Below are 15000 nucleotides of genomic sequence, written 5' to 3'. Positions count from 1 at the left end.
TGCCATGCCACGGCCTCGGCCCGCATGCCTTGCCACGGCGTCGCCCAACATGCCATGCCACGGCCTCGGCCCGCATGCCTTGCCACGGCCTCGGCCGCGCATGCCATGCCACCGCGTTGCCCGGCATGCCATGCCTTGGCCTCGGTCAACATGCCATACCACAGCCTCGGCCTCGGCCCGCATGCCTTGCTACGGCGTCGCCCAACATGCAGTGCCACGGCCTCGGCCCGCATGCCATGCCACGGCCTCGGCCCGCATGCCTTGCCACGGCGTCGCCCAACATGCCATGCCACGGCCTCGGCCCGCATGCCTTGCCACGGCCTCGGCCGCGCATGCCATGCCACCGCGTTGCCCGGCATGCCATGCCTTGGCCTCGGTCAACATGCCATGCCACGGCCTCGGCCTCGGCCCGCATGCCTTGCTACGGCGTCGCCCAACATGCAGTGCCACGGCCTCGGCCCGCATGCCATGCCACGGCCTCGGCCCGCATGCCTTGCCACGGCGTCGCCCAACATGCCATGCCACGGCCTCGGCTAGCATGCCATGCCACGGCCTCGGCCCGCATGCCTTGCCAAGGCGTTGCCCAACATGCCATGCCATGCCACGGCCTCGGCCCGCATGTCTTGCCAAGGCGTTGCCCAACATGCCATGCCACGGCCTCGGCCCGCATGCCTTGCCACGGCGTTGCCCAGCATGCCATGCCACCGCGTTGCCCGGCATGCCATGCCTTAGCCTTGGCCAGCATGGCATGCCACGGCCTCAGCCATCATGCCATGCCACGGCCTCGGCCCGCATGCCTTGCCACGGCGTTGCCCAACATGCCATGCCACGGCCTCGGCCCGCATGCCATGCCATGCTATGCCTTGGCCTTGGCCAGCATGACATGCCACGGCCTCGGCCCGCATGCCTTGCTACGGCGTCGCCCAACAAGCCATGCCACGGCCTCGGCCCGCATGACATGCCACGGCCTCGGACCGCATGCCTTGCTACGGCGTCGCCCAACATGCCATGCCACGGCCTCGGCCCGCATGACATGCCACGGCCTCGGCCATCATGCCATGCCACGGCCTCGGCCCGCATGCCTTGCCACGGCGTTGCCCAACATGCCATGCCACGGCCTCGGCCCGCATGCCATGCCATGCCACGGCCACGGCCCGCATGCCATGCCACGGCCACGGCCTCGGCCCGCATGCCTTGCTACGGCGTCGCCCAACATGCCATGCCACGGCCTCGGCCCGCATGCCGTGCCACGGCCTCGGCCCGCATGCCATGCCATGCCACGGCCCGCATGTCTTGCCACGGCGTTGCCAAACATGCCATGCCACGGCCTCGGCCCGCATGCCTTGCGACGGCGTCGCCCAACATGCCATGCCACGGCCACGGCCCGCATGCCATGCCACGGCCTCGGCCCGCATGCCATGCCACGGCCTCGGCCCGCATGCCTTGCTGCGGCGTTGCCCAACATGCCATGCCACGGCCTCGGCCCGCATGCCTTGCCACCGCGTTGCCCAGCATGCCATGCCACCGCGTTGCCCGGCGTGCCATGCCTTAGCCTTGGCCAACATGTCGAGCCACGGCCTCGGCCCGCATGCCATGCCATGCCACAGCCCGCATGTCTTGCCACGGCGTTGCCAAACATGCCATGCCACGGCCTCGGCCCGCATGACGTGCCACGGCCTCGGCCCGCATGCCATGCCACGGCCTCGGCCCGCATGACATGCCACGGCCTCAGCCCGCATGCCTTGCCACGACGCCGCCCAACTTGCCATGCCACGGCCTCGGCCCGCATGCCATGCCACGGCCTCGGCCCGCATGACATGCCACGGCCTCGACCCGCATGCCTTGCTACGGCGTCGCCCAACATGCCATGCCACGGCCTCGGCCCGCATGCCATGCCACGGCCTCGGCCCGCATGACATGCCACGGCCTCGGACCGCATGCCTTGCTACGGCGTCGCCCAACATGCCATGCCACGGCCTCGGCCCGCATGCCATGCCACGGCCTCGGCCCGCATGACATGCCACGGCCTCGGACCGCATGCCTTGCTACGGCGTCGCCCAACATGCCATGCCACGGCCTCGGCCCGCATGCCACGGCACGGCCTCGGCCCGCATGCCTTGCTACGGTGTCGCCCAACATGCCATGCCACGGCCTCGGCCCGCATGCCATGCCACGGCCTCGGCCCGCATGACATGCCACGGCCTCGGACCGCATGCCTTGCTACGGCGTCGTCCAACATGCCATGCCACGGCCTCGGCCCGCATGCCATGCCACGGCCTCGGCCCGCATGCCATGCCACGGCCTCGGCCCGCATGCCTTGCTGCGGCGTTGCCCAACATGCCATGCCACGGCCTCGGCCCGCATGCCTTGCCACCGCGTTGCCCAGCATGCCATGCCACCGCGTTGCCCGGCGTGCCATGCCTTAGCCTTGGCCAACATGTCGAGCCACGGCCTCGGCCCGCATGCCATGCCATGCCACGGCCCGCATGTCTTGCCACGGCGTGGCCAAACATGCCATGCCACGGCCTCGGCCCGCATGACGTGCCACGGCCTCGGCCCGCATGACATGCCACGGCCTCGGCCCGCATGCCTTGCTACGGCGTCGCCCAACATGCCTTGCCACGGCCTCGGCCCGCATGCCATGCCACGGCCTCGGCCCGCATGACATGCCACGGCCTCGGCCAGCATGCCTTGCCACGACGCCGCCCAACTTGCCATGCCACGGCCTCGGCCCGCATGCCATGCCACGGCCTCGGCCCGCATGACATGCCACGGCCTCGGCCCGCATGCCTTGCTACGGCGTCGCCCAACATGCCATGCCACGGCCTCGGCCCGCATGCCATGCCACGGCCTCGGCCCGCATGACATGCCACGGCCTCGGACCGCATGCCTTGCTACGGCGTCGCCCAACATGCCATGCCACGGCCTCGGCCCGCATGCCACGGCACGGCCTCGGCCCGCATGCCTTGCTACGGCGTCGCCCAACATGCCATGCCACGGCCTCGGCCCGCATGCCATGCCACGGCCTCGGCCCGCATGACATGCCACGGCCTCGGACCGCATGCCTTGCTACGGCGTCGCCCAACATGCCATGCCACGGCCTCGGCCCGCACGCCACGGCACGGCCTCGGCCCGCATGCCTTGCTACGGCGTCGCCCAACATGCCATGCCACGGCCTCGGCCCGCATGCCATGCCACGGCCTCGGCCCGCATGACATGCCACGGCCTCGGACCGCATGCCTTGCTACGGCGTCGCCCAACATGCCATGCCACGGCCTCGGCCCGCATGCCATGCCACGGCCTCGGCCCGCATGCCATGCCACGGCCTCGGCCCGCATGACATGCCACGGCCTCGGACCGCATGCCTTGCTACGGCGTCGCCCAACATGCCATGCCACGGCCTCGGCCCGCATGCCATGCCACGGCCTCGGCCCGCATGACATGCCACGGCCTCGGCCCGCATGCCTTGCTACGGCGTCGCCCAACAAGCCTTGCCACGGCCTCGGCCCGCATGCCATGCCACGGCCTCGGCCCGCATGCCTTGCCACGACGTCGCCCAACTTGCCATGCCACGGCCTCGGCCCGCATGCCATGCCACGGCCTCGGCGCGCATGACATGCCACGGCCTCGGCCCGCATGCCATGCTACGGCGTCGCCCAACATGCCATGCCACGGCCTCGGCCCGCATGCCATGCCACGGCCTCGGCCCGCATGCCATGCCACGGCCTCGGCCCGCATGACAGGCCACGGCCTCGGACCGCATGCCTTGCTACGGCGTCGCCCAACATGCCATGCCACGGCCTCGGCCCGCATGCCATGCCACGGCCTCGGCCCGCATGCCACGGCACGGCCTCGGCCCGCATGCCTTGCTACGGCGTCGCCCAACATGCCATGCCACGGCCTCGGCCCGCATGCCATGCCACGGCCTCGGCCCGCATGACATGCCACGGCCTCGGACCGCATGCCTTGCTACGGCGTCGCCCAACATGCCATGCCACAGCCTCGGCCCGCATGCCGTGCCACGGCCTCGGCCTCGGCCCGCATGCCTTGCTACGACGTTGGCCAACATGCCATGCCACGGCCCCGGCCCGCATGCCATGCCACCGCGTTGCCCGGCGTGCCATGCCTTAGCCTTGGCCAACATGTCGTGCCACGGCCTCGGCCCGCATGCCATGCCATGCCACGGCCCTCATGTCTTGCCACGGCGTTGCCAAACATGCCATGCCACGGCCTCGGCCCGCATGCCTTGCTACGGCGTCGCCCAACATGCCATGACATGCCACGGCCTCGGCCCGCATGCCTTGCTACGGCGTCGCCCAACATGCCATGCCACGGCCTCGGCCCGCATGCCATGCCACGGCCTCGGCCCGCATGCCTTGCGACGGCGTCGCCCAACATGCCATGCCACGGCCTCTGCCCGCATGCCATGCCACGGCCTCGGCCCGCGTGACATGCCACGGCCTCGGCCCGCATGCCTTGCCACGACGTCGCCCAACTTGCCATGCCACGGCCTCGGCCCGCATGCCATGCCACGGCCTCGGCTCGCATGACATGCCACGGCCTCGGCCCGCATGCCTTGCTACGGCGTCGCCCAACATGCCATGCCACGGCCTCGGCCCGCATGCCATGCCATGGCCTCGGCCCGCATGACATGCCACGGCCTCGGACCGCATGCCTTGCTACGGCGTCGCCCAACATGCCATGCCACGGCCCCGGCCCGCATGCCTTGCCACCGCGTTGCCCGGCGTGCCATGCCACCGCGTTGCCCGGCGTGCCATGCCTTAGCCTTGGCCAACATGTCGTGCCACGGCCTCGGCCCGCATGCCATGCCATGCCACGGCCCGCATGTCTTGCCACGGCGTTGCCAAACATGCCATGCCACGGCCTCGGCCCGCATGCCTTGCCACGGCCTCGGCCAACATGCCATGCCACGGCCTCGGCCCGCATGCCATGCCACGGCCTCGGCCCGCATGACATGCCACGGCCTCGGCCCGCATGCCTTGCTACGGCGTCGCCCAACATGCCATGCCACGGCCTCGGCCCGCATGCCATGCCACGGCCTCGGCCCGCATGCCCTTCTACGGCGTTGCCCAACATGCCATGCCACGGCCTCGGCCCGCATGCCTTGCTACGGCGTCGCCCAACATGCCATGCCACGGCCTCGGCCCGCATGACATGCCACGGCCTCGGCCCGCATGCCTTGCTACGGCGTCGCCCAACATGCCATGCCACGGCCTCGGCCCGCATGCCATGCCACGGCCTCGGCCCGCATGCCCTTCTACGGCGTTGCCCAACATGCCATGCCACGGCCTCGGCCCGCATGCCTTGCCACCGCGTTGCCCAGCATGCCATGCCACCGCGTTGCCCGGCGTGCCATGCCTTAGCCTTGGCCAACATGTCGTGCCACGGCCTCGGCCCGCATGCCATGCCACGGCCTCGGCCCGCATGTCTTGCCACGGCGTTGCCCAACATGCCATGCCACGGCCTCGGCCCCCATGCCTTGCCACCGCGCTGCCCAGCATGCCAATGCACCGCGTTGCCCGGCGTGCCATGCCTTAGCCTTGGCCAACATGCCACGCCACGGCCTCGGCCCGCATGGCTTGCCAGGGCGTTGCCCAACATGCCATGCCACGGCCTCGGCCCGCATGTCTTGCCACGGCGTTGCCCAACATGCCATGCCATGCCACGCCACGGCCTCGGCCCGCATGCCATGCCACGGCCTCGGCCCGCATGCCATGCCATGCCACGGCCTCGGCCCGCATGCCATGCCACGGCCTCGGCCAGCATGCCATGCCAAGGCCTCGGCCCGCATGCCTTGCCACGGCGTTGCCCAGCATGCCATGCCACCGCGTTGCCCAGCGGGCCGTGCCGCGGCCTCGGCCCGCATGCCTTGCGACTGCCTTGGCCAGCGTGCCATGCCACAGCGTGCCATGCCTTAGCCTTGGCCTACATGCCATGCCACTGCCTTGGCCAGCATGTCGTGCCACCGCCACGGCCAGCATGCCATGCCGGTCCGTTGCCCAGCATGCCACGGCCGTGGCGGCATGGCAAGCCACGGCCTCGGCCAGCATGCCATGCCACGGCCTCGGCCAGCATGCCATGGCACTGTCTTGGTCAGCATGCCATGCCATGGCACCGCCTTGTCCAGCACGCCGTGCCGCAGCGTTGGCCAGCATGCCTTGGCCGGCATGCCATGCCAATGCCTTGGGCCAACATGGCGTGCCACGGGCTGGGCCATGCCGGTCCGTTGCCCGGCATGCCACGGCCGTGGCGGCATGGCAAGCCACGGCCTCGGCCAGCATGCCATGCCCCGGCCTCGCCCAGCATGCCATGGCACGGTCTTGGTCAGCATGCCATGCCATGGCACCGCCTTGTGCAGCGTTGGCCAGCATGCCTTGGCCGGCATGCCATGCCAATGCCTTGGGCCAACATGGCGTGCCACGGGCTGGGCGAGCACGGCATGCCACGGGCTGGGCGAGCATGCCACGCCACGGCCTTGGCTAGCAGCAAGGCATGCCACGGCCTCGGCGAGCATGCCATGCCATGCCAAGGCCAAGGCCAAAGCCAAGGCCAAGGCAGTGGGCAAGGCCAAGTCCCTGTGCAAGGCATGGCCAAGGCCAAGGCAAAGGCCAAGGCCGCGGGCAAAGGCCAAGGCCAAGGCCAAGGCCATGGCGTGCCACCGCCTCGATCGATCTTTTTGAACATGATTCTTTTATAATCTTACCCAAACCGTGCAACACAATTAAAAATGCACTACAATCAATTTTAAATGTCATTCCCTATTTTTTTGCAATTTTTCTGGAGCTTTTCGAATTTTTAAAGCCCTTATTTGGCATAAAAAAATCAAAATAAAATAAAAAAAATGAAAAAAATAATTTAATAATTTCTATAATTACTAGTGAATCATCCTTTAATTATGGGAATTTTTCCATAATTTTTTTGACTATTTTTATTAATTTTTATTATTTTTTAAGTATTAATATCGAAATAAATTAAAATAAAATATTTTCTGTAAAAAAATATTTTTTTTAATTTTTTTTATGGTGTATTAAATTATTTCCTACAACTTTCATGTTGAAAGTTTTGGCAAAAAACCATTACTTTTTAAAAAAACCCCATTATGACTCCTCGAACATGCTTGATGTTTCCTCCTGCCAGATTGAAAAGGGCTTAACAGGCTATTATAAGGGGGGGGCACCTCCCTTGCCCAAGGCAAGGCAGTGGCAGGTACGCCCCATGTTGGGCGCGGCCTGGGCTGCGGCCTTGGGTTACATGCACTGCGGCTCGACCGCGGCCTGGGCTGCGGCCTTGGGCGGCTCGGCCGCGGCCTTGGGCGGCCTGGACCGCGGCCTTGGGCGGCCTTGCGCGGCCTGGGCGCGGCCTTGCGCGGCCTGGACGCGGCCTTGGGCGGCCTGGGCGCGGCCTTGCGCGGCCTGGGCGCGGCCTTGGGCAGCATGGCGTGGCATGCGCGCGGGCGTGGGCGGCCTGGCATGCGCGCGGCATGGGCAGCACGGCATGGCATGCGCACGGCCTGGGCGGCCTGGCATGCAGCCGGCCTGGCATGCCCGCGGCGTGGGCAGCACGGCATGGCATGCGCACGGCCTGGGCGGCCTGGCATGCAGCCGGCCTGGCATGCCCGCGGCGTGGGCAGCACGGCATGGCATGCGCACGGCCTGGGCGGCCTGGCATGCAGCCGGCCTGGGCAGCACGGCATGGCATGCGCACGGCCTGGGCGGCCTGGCATGCCCGCGGCGTGGGCAGCGTGGCCTGTGCGAATACCGCGCGCGTGGTCTTTTGACCACGGTGCGCGTGTTGCGCGCATGGTCGCGCACGCCTTTGCACGCCTTCGCACGCAACGCACGTCTAGTGATAAGAACCGCAGCCAAGGCAGCCCAGCCCCAAGGCCAAGGCCAGCAGCATGGCATGCCACGGCGAAGGCAGCCCAGCCAAAGCCAGCAGCATGCCATGCCAAGGCCAGCAGCATGCCATGCCACGGCCAAGGCAGGCCAGCCAAAGCCAGCAGCATGCCATGCCAAGGCCAAGGCCAGCAGCATGCCATGCCACGGCCAAGGCAGCCCAGCCAAAGCCAGCAGCATGCCAAGCCAAGGCCAAGGCCAGCAGCATGCCATGCCACGGCCAAGGCAGCCCAGCCAAAGCCAGCAGCATGCCATGCCAAGGCCTAGGCCAACAGCATGCCATGCCACGGCCAAGGCAGGCAAGCCAAAGCCAGCAGCATGCCATGCCAAGGCCAAGGCCAGCAGCATGCCATGCCACGGCCAAGGCAGCCCAGCCAAAGCCAGCAGCATGCCATGCCAAGGCCTAGGCCAGCAGCATGCCATGCCACGGCCAAGGCAGGCCAGCCAAAGCCAGCAGCATGCCATGCCAAGGCCAAGGCCAGCAGCATGCCATGCCACGGCCAAGGCAGCCCACCCAAAGCCAGCAGCATGCCATGCCAAGGCCTAGGCCAGCAGCATGCCATGCCACGGCCAAGGCAGGCCAGCCAAAGCCAGCAGCATGCCATGCCAAGGCCTAGGCCACCAGCATGCCTTGCCACGGCCAAGGCAGCCCAGCCAAAGCCAGCAGCATGCCATGCCAAGGCCAAGGCCAGCAGCATGCCATGCCACGGCCAAGGCAGCCCAGCCAAAGCCAGCAGCATGCCATGCCAAGGCCTAGGCCAGCAGCATGCCATGCCACGGCCAAGGCAGGCAAGCCAAAGCCAGCAGCATGCCATGCCAAGGCCAAGGCCAGCAGCATGCCATGCCACGGCCAAGGCAGCCCAGCCAAAGCCAGCAGCATGCCATGCCAAGGCCTAGGCCAGCAGCATGCCATGCCACGGCCAAGGCAGCCCAGCCAAAGCCAGCAGCATGCCATGCCAAGGCCTAGGCCAGCAGCATGCCATGCCACGGCCAAGGCAGGCCAGCCAAAGCCAGCAGCATGCCATGCCAAGGCCAAGGCCAGCAGCATGCCATGCCACGGCCAAGGCAGCCCACCCAAAGCCAGCAGCATGCCATGCCAAGGCCTAGGCCAGCAGCATGCCATGCCACGGCCAAGGCAGCCCAGCCAAAGCCAGCAGCATGCCATGCCAAGGCCTAGGCCACCAGCATGCCATGCCACGGCCAAGGCAGCCCAGCCAAAGCCAGCAGCATGCCATGCCAAGGCCAAGGCCAGCAGCATGCCATGCCACGGCCAAGGCAGCCCAGCCAAAGCCAGCAGCATGCCATGCCAAGGCCTAGGCCAGCAGCATGCCATGCCACGGCCAAGGCAGGCAAGCCAAAGCCAGCAGCATGCCATGCCAAGGCCATGGCCAGCAGCATGCCATGCCACGGCCAAGGCAGCCCAGCCAAAGCCAGCAGCATGCCATGCCAAGGCCAAGGCCAGCAGCATGCCATGCCACGGCCAAGGCAGCCCAGCCAAAGCCAGCAGCATGCCATGCCAAGGCCTAGGCCAGCAGCATGCCATGCCACGGCCAAGGCAGGCCAGCCAAAGCCAGCAGCATGCCATGCCAAGGCCTAGGCCACCAGCATGCCATGCCACGGCCAAGGCAGCCCAGCCAATGCCAGCAGCATGCCATGCCAAGGCCAAGGCCAGCAGCATGCCATGCCACGGCCAAGGCAGCCCAGCCAAAGCCAGCAGCATGCCATGCCAAGGCCTAGGCCAGCAGCATGCCATGCCACGGCCAAGGCAGCCCAGCCAAAGCCAGCAGCATGCCATGCCAAGGCCAAGGCCAGCAGCATGCCATGCCACGGCCAAGGCAGCCCAGCCAAAGCCAGCAGCATGCCATGCCAAGGCCTAGGCCAGCAGCATGCCATGCCACGGCCAAGGCAGGCCAGCCAAAGCCAGCAGCATGCCATGCCAAGGCCAAGGCCAGCAGCATGCCATGCCACGGCCAAGGCAGCCCACCCAAAGCCAGCAGCATGCCATGCCAAGGCCTAGGCCAGCAGCATGCCATGCCACGGCCAAGGCAGGCCAGCCAAAGCCAGCAGCATGCCATGCCAAGGCCTAGGCCACCAGCATGCCATGCCACGGCCAAGGCAGCCCAGCCAAAGCCAGCAGCATGCCATGCCAAGGCCAAGGCCAGCAGCATGCCATGCCACGGCCAAGGCAGCCCAGCCAAAGCCAGCAGCATGCCATGCCAAGGCCTAGGCCAGCAGCATGCCATGCCACGGCCAAGGCAGGCAAGCCAAAGCCAGCAGCATGCCACGCCAAGGCCATGGCCAGCAGCATGCCATGCCACGGCCAAGGCAGCCCAGCCAAAGCCAGCAGCATGCCATGCCAAGGCCAAGGCCAGCAGCATGCCATGCCACGGCCAAGGCAGCCCAGCCAAAGCCAGCAGCATGCCATGCCAAGGCCTAGGCCAGCAGCATGCCATGCCACGGCCAAGGCAGGCCAGCCAAAGCCAGCAGCATGCCATGCCAAGGCCAAGGCCAGCAGCATGCCATGCCACGGCCAAGGCAGCCCAACCAAAGCCAGCAGCATGCCATGCCAAGGCCTAGGCCAGCAGCATGCCATGCCACGGCCAAGGCAGGCCAGCCAAAGCCAGCAGCATGCCATGCCAAGGCCTAGGCCACCAGCATGCCATGCCACGGCCAAGGCAGCCCAGCCAAAGCCAGCAGCATGCCATGCCAAGGCCAAGGCCAACAGCATGCCATGCCACGGCCAAGGCAGCCCAGCCAAAGCCAGCAGCATGCCATGCCAAGGCCTAGGCCAGCAGCATGCCATGCCACGGCCAAGGCAGGCCAGCCAAAGCCAGCAACATGCCATGCCAAGGCCTAGGCCAGCAGCATGCCATGCCACGGCCAAGGCAGCCCAGCCAAAGCCAGCAGCATGCCATATCACGGCCAAGGGCAGCAGCATGCCATGCCACGGCCAAGGCAGCCCAGCCAAAGCCAGCAGCATGCCATGCCATGGCCTAGGCCAGCAGCATGCCATGCCACGGCCAAGGCAGGCCAGCCAAAGCCAGCAGCATGCCATGCCAAGGCCAAGGCCAGCAGCATGCCATGCCACGGCCAAGGCAGGCCAGCCAAAGCCAGCAGCATGCCATGCCAAGGCCTAGGCCAGCAGCATGCCATGCCACGGCCAAGGCAGCCCAGCCAAAGCCAGCAGCATGCCATATCAAGGCCAAGGCCAGCAGCATGCCATGCCACGGCCAAGGCAGCCCAGCCAAAGCCAGCAGCATGCCATGCCATGGCCTAGGCCAGCAGCATGCCATGCCACGGCCAAGGCAGGCCAGCCAAAGCCAGCAGCATGCCATGCCAAGGCCTAGGCCAGCAGCATGCCATGCCACGGCCAAAACAGGCCAGCCAAAGCCAGCAGCATGCCATGCCAAGGCCTAGGCCAGCAGCATGCCATGCCACGGCCAAGGCAGGCCAGCCAAAGCCAGCAGCATGCCATGCCAAGGCCAAGGCCAGCAGCATGCCATGCCACGGCCTAGGCCAGCAGCATGCCATGCCACGGCCAAGGCAGCCCAGCCAAAGCCAGCAGCATGCCATGCCAAGGCCTAGGCCAGCAGCATGCCATGCCACGGCCAAGGCAGCCCAGCCAAAGCCAGCAGCATGCCATGCCAAGGCCAAGGCCAGCAGCATGCCATGCCACGGCCAAGGCAGCCCAGCCAAAGCCAGCAGCATGCCATGCCAAGGCCAAGGCCAGCAGCATGCCATGCCACGGCCAAGGCAGCCCAGCCAAAGCCAGCAGCATGCCATGCCAAGGCCTAGGCCAGCAGCATGCCATGCCACGGCCAAGGCAGGCCAGCCAAAGCCAACAGCATGGCATGCCAAGGCCAAGGCCAGCAGCATGCCATGCCACGGCCAAGGCAGCCCAGCCAAAGCCAGCAGCATGCCATGCCAAGGCCTAGGCCAGCAGCATGCCATGCCACGGCCAAGGCAGGCCAGCCAAAGCGAGCAGCATGCCATGCCAAGGCCTAGGCCAGCAGCATGCCATGCCACGGCCAAGGCAGCCCAACCAAAGCCAGCAGCATGCCATGCCAAGGCTTAGGCCAGCAGCATGCCATGCCACGGCCAAGGCAGGCCAGCCAAAGCCAGCAGCATGCCATGCTAAGGCCTAGGCCACCAGCATGCCATGCCACGGCCAAGGCAGCCCAGCCAAAGCCAGCAGCATGCCATGCCAAGGCCAAGGCCAGCAGCATGCCATGCCACGGCCAAGGCAGCCCAGCCAAAGCCAGCAGCATGCCATGCGAAGGCCTAGGCCAGCAGCATGCCATGCCACGGCCAACGCAGGCCAGCCAAAGCCAGCAGCATGCCATGCCAAGGCCTAGGCCAGCAGCATGCCATGCCACGGCCATGGCAGCCCAGCCAAAGCCAGCAGCATGCCATATCAAGGCCAAGGGCAGCAGCATGCCATGCCACGGCCAAGGCAGCCCAGCCAAAGCCAGCAGCATGCCATGCCATGGCCTAGGCCAGCAGCATGCCATGCCACGGCCAAGGCAGGCCAGCCAAAGCCAGCAGCATGCCATGCCAAGGCCAAGGCAGCCCAGCCAAAGCCAGCAGCATGCCATGCCAAGGCCTAGGCCAGCAGCATGCCATGCCACGGCCAAGGCAGCCCAGCCAAAGCCAGCAGCATGCCATATCAAGGCCAAGGCCAGCAGCATGCCATGCCACGGCCAAGGCAGCCCAGCCAAAGCCAGCAGCATGCCATGCCATGCCTAGGCCAGCAGCATGCCATGCCACGGCCAAGGCAGGCCAGCCAAAGCCAGCAGCATGCCATGCCAAGGCCTAGGCCAGCAGCATGCCATGCCACGGCCAAGGCAGGCCAGCCAAAGCCAGCAGCATGCCATGCCAAGGCCAAGGCCAGCAGCATGCCATGCCACGGCCAAGGCAGGCCAGCCAAAGCCAGCAGCATGCCATGCCAAGGCCAAGGCCAGCAGCATGCCATGCCACGGCCAAGGCTGCCAGCCAAAGCCAGCAGCATGCCATGCCAAGGCCTAGGCCAGCAGCATGCCATGCCACGGCCAAGGCAGCCCAGCCAAAGCCAGCAGCATGCCATGCCAAGGCCTAGGCCAGCAGCATGCCATGCCACGGCCAAGGCAGCCCAGCCAAAGCCAGCAGCATGCCATGCCACGGCCAAGGCAGCCCAGCCAAAGCCAGCAGCATGCCATGCCAAGGCCAAGGCCAAGGCCAGCAGCATGCCATGCCATGCCACGGCCAAGGCCAAGGCCAAGGCAGCCCATCCGAAGCCAGCAACATTCCATGGCAAGGCCAACGCAGCCCAGCCAAAGCCGGCGGCATGCCATGCCAAGGCCAAGGCCAGCCGCATGTCTTGCCACGGCCTTGTCCCGCAGCGTGGCGTGCCTTGGCCTTGGGCTAGAACATCGCATGCCACGCCCTTGGCAAGCAATCCTGTCCCTCGTGTAATTGCCATTTGGTTTGGCTTTGACTTACGTATATGTTGCCCTGCGAAATGCTTGTCCCTCGGGTAATAGCCGGTTTGGTTGCCTTTGACTTGCGAACACGTTGCTAGTGCTTTCCCCAGTGGAAGCTTGTTGGGAAAAGTATGTCCCTCGGAAGTTGCCTGTTGCGTTTGTTATTTGCATTCGAGCTATCCGATGCTTGCTGGGTTTCTCTAAGAGTTTTTGCACGTTCGTCGGGCTTTTTAATTATTTATTTACTCATAAAAATTATAATAAAATAAATTAAAAATAAAAAAATAATTAAAAAAATTACTATAATTACTAGTGCCTCATCTTATAATTGTTGGAATTTTTCTAGAATTTTTTGAGTATTTTTAGTAATTTTTATTATTTTTTAAGTATTAAAATTGAAATAAATTAAAATAAAATATTCCGGTGGCCAAATATTTTTTTATAATTTTTTTTATGGTGTATTAAATTATTTCATACAACTTTCATGTTGAAAGTTTTGGCAAAAAACCATTACTTTTTAAAAAAACCCCATTATGACTCCTCGAACATGCTTGATGTTTCCTCCTGCCAGATTGAAAAGGGCTTAACAGGCTATTATAAGGGGGGGGCACCTCCCTTAAGGCTGGCCAGCATGGCCAGGCCACAGGCCACGCCTATGCCTAGGCGGGCGCTTGGCACATGCCATCGCTTGGCTTGTGGCATTGGCTTGTGGCATCGAAACTACATAGCCAAGCACGGGATGCGTCGAGTGGCGGCCCGCGGCGGTGGCGGTGGCACGTTGGCCTAGGGCAGCATGCCATGCCACAGCCTTGGCCAGCAACATGGCATGCCAAAGCCTTGGCCAGCAGCATGCCATGCCCTGGCCTTGGCAAGCATGTCATGCCACGGCCTTGGCCAGCAGCATGCCATGCCACGACCTTGGCCAGCAGCATGCCATGCCCCGGCCTTGGCCAGCATGTCATGCCACGGCCTTGGCCAGCAGCATGCCATGCCACAGCCTTGGCCAGCAGCATGCCATGCCACAGCCTTGGCCAGCAACATGGCATGCCAAAGCCTTGGCCAGCAGCACGCCATGCCCCGGCCTTGGCAACCTTGCCAAGCCACGGCCATGGCCAGCAGCGTGCTATGCCCCGGCCTTGGCCAGCAGCGTGCCATGCCACGACCTTGGCCAGCAGCTTGCCATGCCCCGGCCTTGGCCAGCATGTCATGCCACGGCCTTGGCCAGCAGCATGCCATGCCACGGCCTTGGCCAGCAACATGGCATGCCGCGGCCTTGGCCGGCAGCATGGCAAGCCCAAGCCTTGGTCAGCAGCAGCATGCCATGCCAACGCCTTGGCCAGCAGCATGCCTTGCCACGGCCTCGGCCATCAGCATGCCTTGCCACGGCCTCGGCCATCAGCATGCCTTGCCACGGCCTTGTCCAGCAGCATGGCATGCCCGGCCTTGGCCAGCAGCATGTCATGCCACGGCCTTGGCAAGCATGCCAAGCCACGGCCTTGGCAAGCATGCCATGTCCCTCGGGTAATTGTACAAGTTGCCTTGCGAAATGCATGTCCCTCGGTTAAATTGCCATTTGGTTGGCTTTGGCGTGCGAACGAGTTGCCTGTGCTTTCCTTGTGGAAGCT

Source organism: Camellia sinensis, chromosome 6 (genome assembly GCF_055761805.1).
Source record: "Camellia sinensis isolate YWXY chromosome 6, ASM5576180v1, whole genome shotgun sequence".
NCBI classification, from domain to species: domain Eukaryota; kingdom Viridiplantae; phylum Streptophyta; class Magnoliopsida; order Ericales; family Theaceae; genus Camellia; species Camellia sinensis.
This window is presented reverse-complemented; position numbering follows the sequence as displayed.